Genomic DNA, 7,800 nt, shown 5'->3' with positions numbered 1-7,800 from the left:
GAATTATTAAGCAAAAATTACAGGCTTGAATGGTAAATTCAGCATATATACATACATACATACATACATATACACATACATACATATATACATACATTGATTATGTCACAAACTTGTACCAAAAAGACAAGATTCATAGTGCAGTAAATAAAAAGCAACAGATGATGGTTGAAGGAGAAAGTGATAACTTGTCAAATCACTGAGAATAAAGGATTGAGTTCTCAGTTCTCAGTCCACATGACCTAGGGAACTTCATAGAAGAAGGTGTGGAAAGACAGCTGGAGTCAGAAGACAGAGAGTATGATAAAATCCTATCTTCTGGATACGGTGTGGACACTGCAATCATGAAAAAACTGCAGGTGTTACTGCCTGCATATGACCTGAACATCCCCTCCTCAAAAAACATAAATAAAACAAGAGGACAATGAATTGGGAAGGAGGTGCTCAGCAGGAGCAGGAAAAGCAAAGGGAGTGAATATGATCAGAATCCACTGATACAAATAAGAAACCATCAAACTTTTTTGTTTAAATGACAATAAAGAGTTTTATAAATGACAATAAATGGTATATTTCTTGGAATGGTTTGAGTTTGCTAATAAGTAGCTCTCATGCCACTATAAAAAGTAAACTTATTCTCCCCTAAAACAGCATAGAACTGGGAAAATGGGCAGGAGACCACAACTTTGGCAAGGAAATATTGACAGCTGATCACTGCTGGGGGAAGGAGAGTTGGTCCTCCAGTGGATGAACTCACACTAAAGGACATCTGGGTACACAAACTTGACTTAATAGGCTTAACATATATGACAAAATGCATGAAGTCCTGTGGGCAGTCTATTTGGGGAACAGATAGGGAAGGGAGGTAAAATATGATTAAGATGTATTGTATAAATTCCACAAAAATTCAATAAATACATTAAAGAATTGTTAGTAATTATCAAAGAAAATTGGTAAAATTGATCTCTGATAAACCAAATAATTATGGCAGGTTAATAGCCAACTTACTATTAGTACAGTGAAGAAACCATATGACTTGGTAAAATATTGATAATACATGGTATTTAGCAATTTTGGTAAAGATGACTCATAAAAGAAGTCCTTAAAGTGTTATAAAGTACATAGTCTTTTATTAACAAATGTGTTTTCTATTTTTCTTATTCATTTCTATTGCTTGTACAGAATACCAGAACTTACTGTGGCATTTTCACACACATAATTTACTTTTATCATACCATAAACTTTTTTTATCACCTACTTAACTGACTCTAATTTATTTTATTTTTAGTCAATCTGTTTGATGGGCCCCTAATGAGAATTCATCCCATAAACTGAGGATAGCTAGAAACAATGCAACCATCTTACCTTAAAATAATATAATGGGTCACCACCTATTTTTCATGAAAAATTTTAGTTATGCACAATGGGATAACTGATAATTTTTACATTTGTCTTAGTGCTCTCAGAGTCTTCATTTATTATCTTTATTTTACAAGGGAATCAAATATTCTCCAATTTTTAAATTTCTTTTCCATACTAGCTCAAATGGGTGATACTAAATAAGAATGCAGAGAGGCTTCTGTGTTTGGATATAGTCTGAACCTACAATATAACTGTGTTAAGAGGTATTTAGGTCGGAATGGTCACCTTCATGAAGAGATTAATGACATTCTCATTGGAGTAAGTTCGTTCTTGTGGCAAGAATGTAGCTTATCATGAAAGTGGGCTGTTACCAAAGACAGTCACTTTCTGCCAGCTATCAATACAGCAGAAGAGTTAGAAGAAACTGCACACATGCTAATAAAATATTCTCACACTTTCCAACCTCCAGAACTGTGAGCCAAAAACTCTGTATAACTCAGCTTCAGATATTCAGTTATAGTATCAGAAATTTAACTAGGGTGGAAGCAATAAAAGAACAGAAAAAAATCATTATTTGCACTCCCAATATGTTCTAGGTACTGTACTAGGCAATTGATATACTTTATCTCATTTTCTAAAGACTTATTTTCATTTATGTATATGTGATGTCTGTGAGTGTATGCAGATGCCCACAAGCCTAGAAGAGGTTTCAGATCTTCTGGAGCTGCAGTTGCAAGTAGTTGTTATCTGCCTAACTTGGATGCTGTGAACTGAACTCATGTTCTCAGAAATATCAGCAAGTATTTGTAACCACTGAACAATCTCTCCAGTCTCCACACCACTTTATTTCGATAGTAAAAAAGTCCTAAAACATATGAATTCTTTATGTCCGCATTTTGTCGATGAGGAATGGGACTCAAATACTTTAGCTAAATCACAGATCTACTAAATGACTGGAACAAATATGTAAACAAATATTTCGCTCTTTTCATTACAAGTACTTGAACTGGGGTTGCAGAATACTCCTAGAAGTGAGATAATCACCATCAGATTGCCAATGCAGCAGCAGAGGCAATTTGACTATATAGAACAAGATATTTTTCTGCACCATGCTAGTGTTAGTGGGCCAGACTCCAAAAGATGTAGGCCCGTTTTCCCTTCCTAATTCCTATTAACTTTCATAAGTTAGTCAGAACTTTGCTGCCCATTGTTACCATCAGTCTATTTGTTCTGAGGATTTGCTAATTCAATTATTTTACTCTTCCAATATTGATCCTTATATCACACTCTAAGCCTTTGCTGGTCCTGTTCCCTGAAGCACAATAATTTCCCATCAAGTTTTAATTCTGCAGTGCACTCAGCTAGATCAACATCACCTCCATCATATTCATCCTCACAGATTTCCTTATTAGACTTTAAAATTAGATATTTTGCTGCTGCATGAAGCAAATCCGTCTACATTTCTGAAATGGCAGAATGATTTCAGCATCTTCTCAAGGAAGCGATCCATGGAACTGTAGCATAATTTTCAAAAATGTGAAGAGATCGCATGGACCATGTGTGATTCAGTTCAATGGTTTCAAATGCACATGTACTCCAGAAAAATATCATATTCTAGTGATTATTTATTTAAGAATTCTTGTATTTCTTGGGAATGTTTATGAAATATTTCACTTAAAATTATTTTTCTTGGGAAAGCATAATGTAGGTGAAAATTGATAAGAGAAGGGGATGAAGGAACATGATATAAAATCAAACCATAGATCCCTGGATTACAGTACTTCAAAAAGTAACACTTGATAAATTATATGTCTCTTTTTTGATGAAGGTCTCTGATATCCTGCATAATGACAACTGTAAAGCTCTTCTCTCAGTTTCTAAGTATATCATGTATAATTGAAGAAACAGAGCAGTAGAATCAAGTAACACATTTGACAGGAAACACGGGAATCGGAGTGGGGAGCTTTATTCTCAAAAAGAGAGCAGCTTTCATCAAGCAATGAGAAAAGAAGTCTCTGGTTAAATAAAAGACAGCTTGTGGGAAGAGCAGACAGCCTTCTCTCAACAAGGATTAATAGTTAAATGTAACTTGGGGAGTTATAGAAATAAGAGTGAGTGATATTATTGTTATTGACAATATTATCATTTTATTATATTAACATTATAGTTCTTATGATATACCATGCACTGTATGTGATAATTATTATTTCACTTGATCTATGAAACTAACCTATTTGTTTTGTTTATAGATAGGAATATCAAACTCAAAAGGCTGAGTAACTTTACTGCATACAGTCCTTAAGTGGTATAATTGTGGCTCAAGTCCAGGCATCTTGACCCAGATCCTGTAGAGATTATGCTATAAATGTTTTCAAGTACAAGCAGAGAAAAAAACAAGCTAGAAGAAACAAAAACAGCTGAAAACATTAGCATTGATTTGTTTTCCTTGCTGTAAAAATTAAGAGACTTGGTGATTTGAAAATATCTATTTTGCTTTAGAAGTGAAAGGAAATTTTTTTCACCTCTAGGACAAGAAGGTGATATGAAATGGATGAGAGAGAGAGAGAGAGAGAGAGAGAGAGAGAGAGAGAGAAAGAAAGTTGTGATAGCAAGTGACAAATGGATAAGCATAAAATGATTCATTTATAATACATTATGAGAGTTTCTAAGACCAGTGAAGGTGAATTTGCAGTGAACACCAGAACAGAACATCTTATAATTCCTCAATCTGAGATGAAAAAAAAAAAAACATAATGTGAAGGGGATAAGAGATTAAATGCCTCATTGAATTCTCTGACGAGTGGGATTCAGATTGAAGTTACATTAAGGCTCTAAACCAGAATATTGGAAGACTTCACTTCCCAAAATGCACAAGCCATGGCTTTCGTCCTTAGAAAAGCAAAGCGCCTTCCAAGGCATTGTTTCTTTCTAAATGCTTAATGTGTATAGGAATTACATAGAAGCCTTGTTAAAAAGGTTTCGATTCACATGAAGGGGGGAGCAGAAAGATTGTAAGACAGACACACTTGCTGTAAGACAGTGGTTTCTAGAGCTGGAGAAATGGCTAGCGGTTAAGAACATTGACTGTTCTTGAAGAAAACCCAGGTTCGAATCTCAGCACCCACACAGCAGCTAACAACTGTCTGTAACTCCAGTTCCAGGGGATCTGACAGCCTCTCCTGTCTTCTGTGGACATTGCACAACACGGGTGCACTTACCTACATGCAGGTAATATATGTATACACATAAAGTAAAAATAATAAATAAAATATTTTTTTAAAAAGACAGTGGTTTCTAGATCAGAAATTGAACCATCTTATTGGCTAAAATACTAGCATTCTCTATAATTTTAACAGTACAGTATACTATTGTTTATTAAAGTATTAATGAAATGAGTATGTAAAGTACATCTGAAATTTAGGTTATTTTATTTTCTTGTTTTTCATAGTATTTTAGCCATTTCATTTTACTAGTAATGTAGCTAGCAAAAATTCCGAATTCCATATGTGGCTTGAATTTCTACTGGACATGATGCTGGTGGAGAGTAGGGTGAGGGTGGAGATGGGGGAAGGGGTCTGAATGTGAATGAAAGACATTGTATGACATTTTCAATGAATTAATAAATATTTATAGCCATTTTCCTAACATCTATTTCAAATATGAATATGAATCCCTGTCACCTTCATAGTTCCACGGGTTCATTTCTGTTCTTATTCCAAAAAGTAGCTTAGCAGCTTTGCAATAAAGACAAGTGCTTCTCATGGTTATCATCGAAAAATTCCAGTTGCATCTTAACATATGATCATTTCACTCAAAACTCTGAAGAAAACAGGAAGCCATACGGCTCAAGCATTTGCTCCTCTGACAGCTGAATAAAAAGCCAAAGATGGAATGGGTACTATGGATCCTAACATATAGTGGTAGGATATGTTAGGTAGTTTGAATGAGAAGTGTCCCCCAGAGTCTCAAGTATTCAAACACTTGGTATATGATCTTTGTTTGGTGGCACGACTTTGGAAACGTCCTCGAAGCCTTAGGAGTTGTGACCTTCTGCCTCCTGTGTGTGCCTGAAGATGTGAGCACTCAGCTTTTTGTTCAGGCAACCTAATGTGATCTTTCCTCTCCATGATGAACTCTTACATCTCTGGAAATGTAAGACCATATAAACTCTTCCTTCTATAATTTGCTTTGGTCCTGGTGTTTTACCACAGTTACAGAAAATTAGATCTGTGGGTGTATTTAATAAATAAAAATACAAGATGCCTACTTAAAATTGAATTTCAGATAAACTGCAAGCATTCCCTGTTTATTACATGCTTATATAAATTAGTCTTTGTTTATGTGAAGTCCATGTAACTGAGAGGCTTACACTTCACCTAGAAAATCTACCCTGATGAATATGGTTTATATATCTCTTTTCTAACCTGCAAAGAATTTGAGTAATTGATTAACATATTTGAGTATAATTTGAATTATCAATAGCTTCAATTGAAGAGGAGATGCCTGGTTATTTTCTATCTTTGAATTAGAAAATAATTCTCAAGAAAACCAAATTTTGTCTTGGACTTTCTTCAGGGATTTGGCAGTATTATCAGCTCAGTTTTCAAAAATTAGATCTTTGTGATGCTGCTCTTATCTCTGAACTATCACATTTTGTCATTCACTGGAAATGCTATCCTCAAAGCTTATGTAAGTGAAAAATCAACTTAATTAATATTAAAACTGTTGAATGAGGGGCTGGAGAGATGGCTCAGTAGTTAAGAGCATTGGCTGCTTTTGCAGAGAATCGGAGTTTGATTCCCAGCACCAATGGTGGCTAAAAACTGTACATAACTCCTCCTAGTTTGGGTCCTCTCCCATTCCTTGTCTTGGGGCCCCAGACACCTGGGGAACCACTACTGCTTCCTGATCTTTTTCATCAAGACCAACTAGGTGCCTTCTCTGGTCCCCAGGAGCACTGCTTCTGGGCCTGGCCCCACACTCACCCCCCTCTGCTTCCCTGGGCCTGCACCACCCACCAGCCTTTTTCCTGGACTCAGGGCCTGACCTTCCCTCTTCCTGATCATTTGCATCCAGAACAACCCAGCTCCTCAGTGCAGTCCCCAGGAGTCCTTGGGGCCACTTCCCGCCCCCATCTGCCTTTGCATCTCTGGGTAGCATGGACAAGAGCTGCCCTAGACCAGCATCTTTCCTGGGCCGGACTCCCAGGACAGTCCAAACCCCAAATTCCTGAGGCCAAAATCTTTCCTGGAGGGATCCAGACCTTAAAAGAAAGCTTGAGAGCATCTGATCCTCATCTGACTTAGGCCTCTATGGGAACTCCTGAAGACAAAAGCAATCTGGCTTTTTTTGCAGATGATATCAGAGAAAGACTACACAATAGAGTAAACTGTGATCCCAGACAACTTCATTGTGAATGCAACTACTGTGTGGACTTGGTATAACATTTGAGACATGACACTATACAAAACAATGGTCCCTGATAATGAAACAGCTTTGTAGTACTTGGAAAATTAGCAAAACTTCAATGCTTTTTTTCCCCATTGTTACATCTTGCTTTGGCATAAACTGACAGGGAGTAAGCACAATCACTGAAGAAGAATGAAACACTAAAGCTTCTTTCTAATCAGTAGCCAATGAACAGAACTGGATGTTTCTACTTCCTGTTACTGCACTGATGCTTCAATGCCTAGGGATGCCATAACACTTGACTTTCTTCATCTATTTAAAACAGTTTTTATTACTTTTCTTTGAGAATTTTATATGATGTATTTTGATTATATTCAAAGCCCCTTCCCCATCTCCTCTCAGTTCCACAGTCACCTCACTACCCCCAACTCCACATCCTCTATCAAGCTTTTAAGGTCTACCGAATCTAATTTGTGTTCCCCAAGTACTCCAGTGATTAAAGGAGCTTGCAGAGTACCTGATCATCCCGAGTACCTGATCATCCCTTAATTCAATCCTCTGGACTGATAGGAGAGAACTGACTCCTGGAATCTGGCCTTTGACTTCCACACATGCATCTACACCCATAAACACACACACATAGCTCTCACCTCCTCACACACTCTAATAATATTTTATGTGTTTCCATATATTGTCTGCATGTATGTAAGTGCACCTATGTCATGTAATGCCCATAGAGGTACGAAGAAGGCATCACACCTCCTGGAACTGGAGTTACCAGTTGTTAGCCACATGTAGTTGCTGGGACCTGAATCTGGATCCTCGACAAGAGGAGGTGATGCTCTTAACCACTGAACTGTCTCTCCAGCCCAAGAGAATTTAAAAAAAAAAAACAAACAAACACAGAAAACAGGGTGTGGTGGTGAATGCCTTTAATCCCAGCACCCAGAGGCAGGCAGATCTTTGTGAGTTTGAGGCCAGACTGGTCTATATAGTTCCAGGACAGCTGGGGCTACAAGGAGACCCTGTCTC

This window comes from Nannospalax galili, unplaced genomic scaffold (genome assembly GCF_000622305.1).
Source record: "Nannospalax galili isolate Female #2095 unplaced genomic scaffold, S.galili_v1.0 scaffold311, whole genome shotgun sequence".
Classification (NCBI taxonomy): domain Eukaryota; kingdom Metazoa; phylum Chordata; class Mammalia; order Rodentia; family Spalacidae; genus Nannospalax; species Nannospalax galili.
This window is presented reverse-complemented; position numbering follows the sequence as displayed.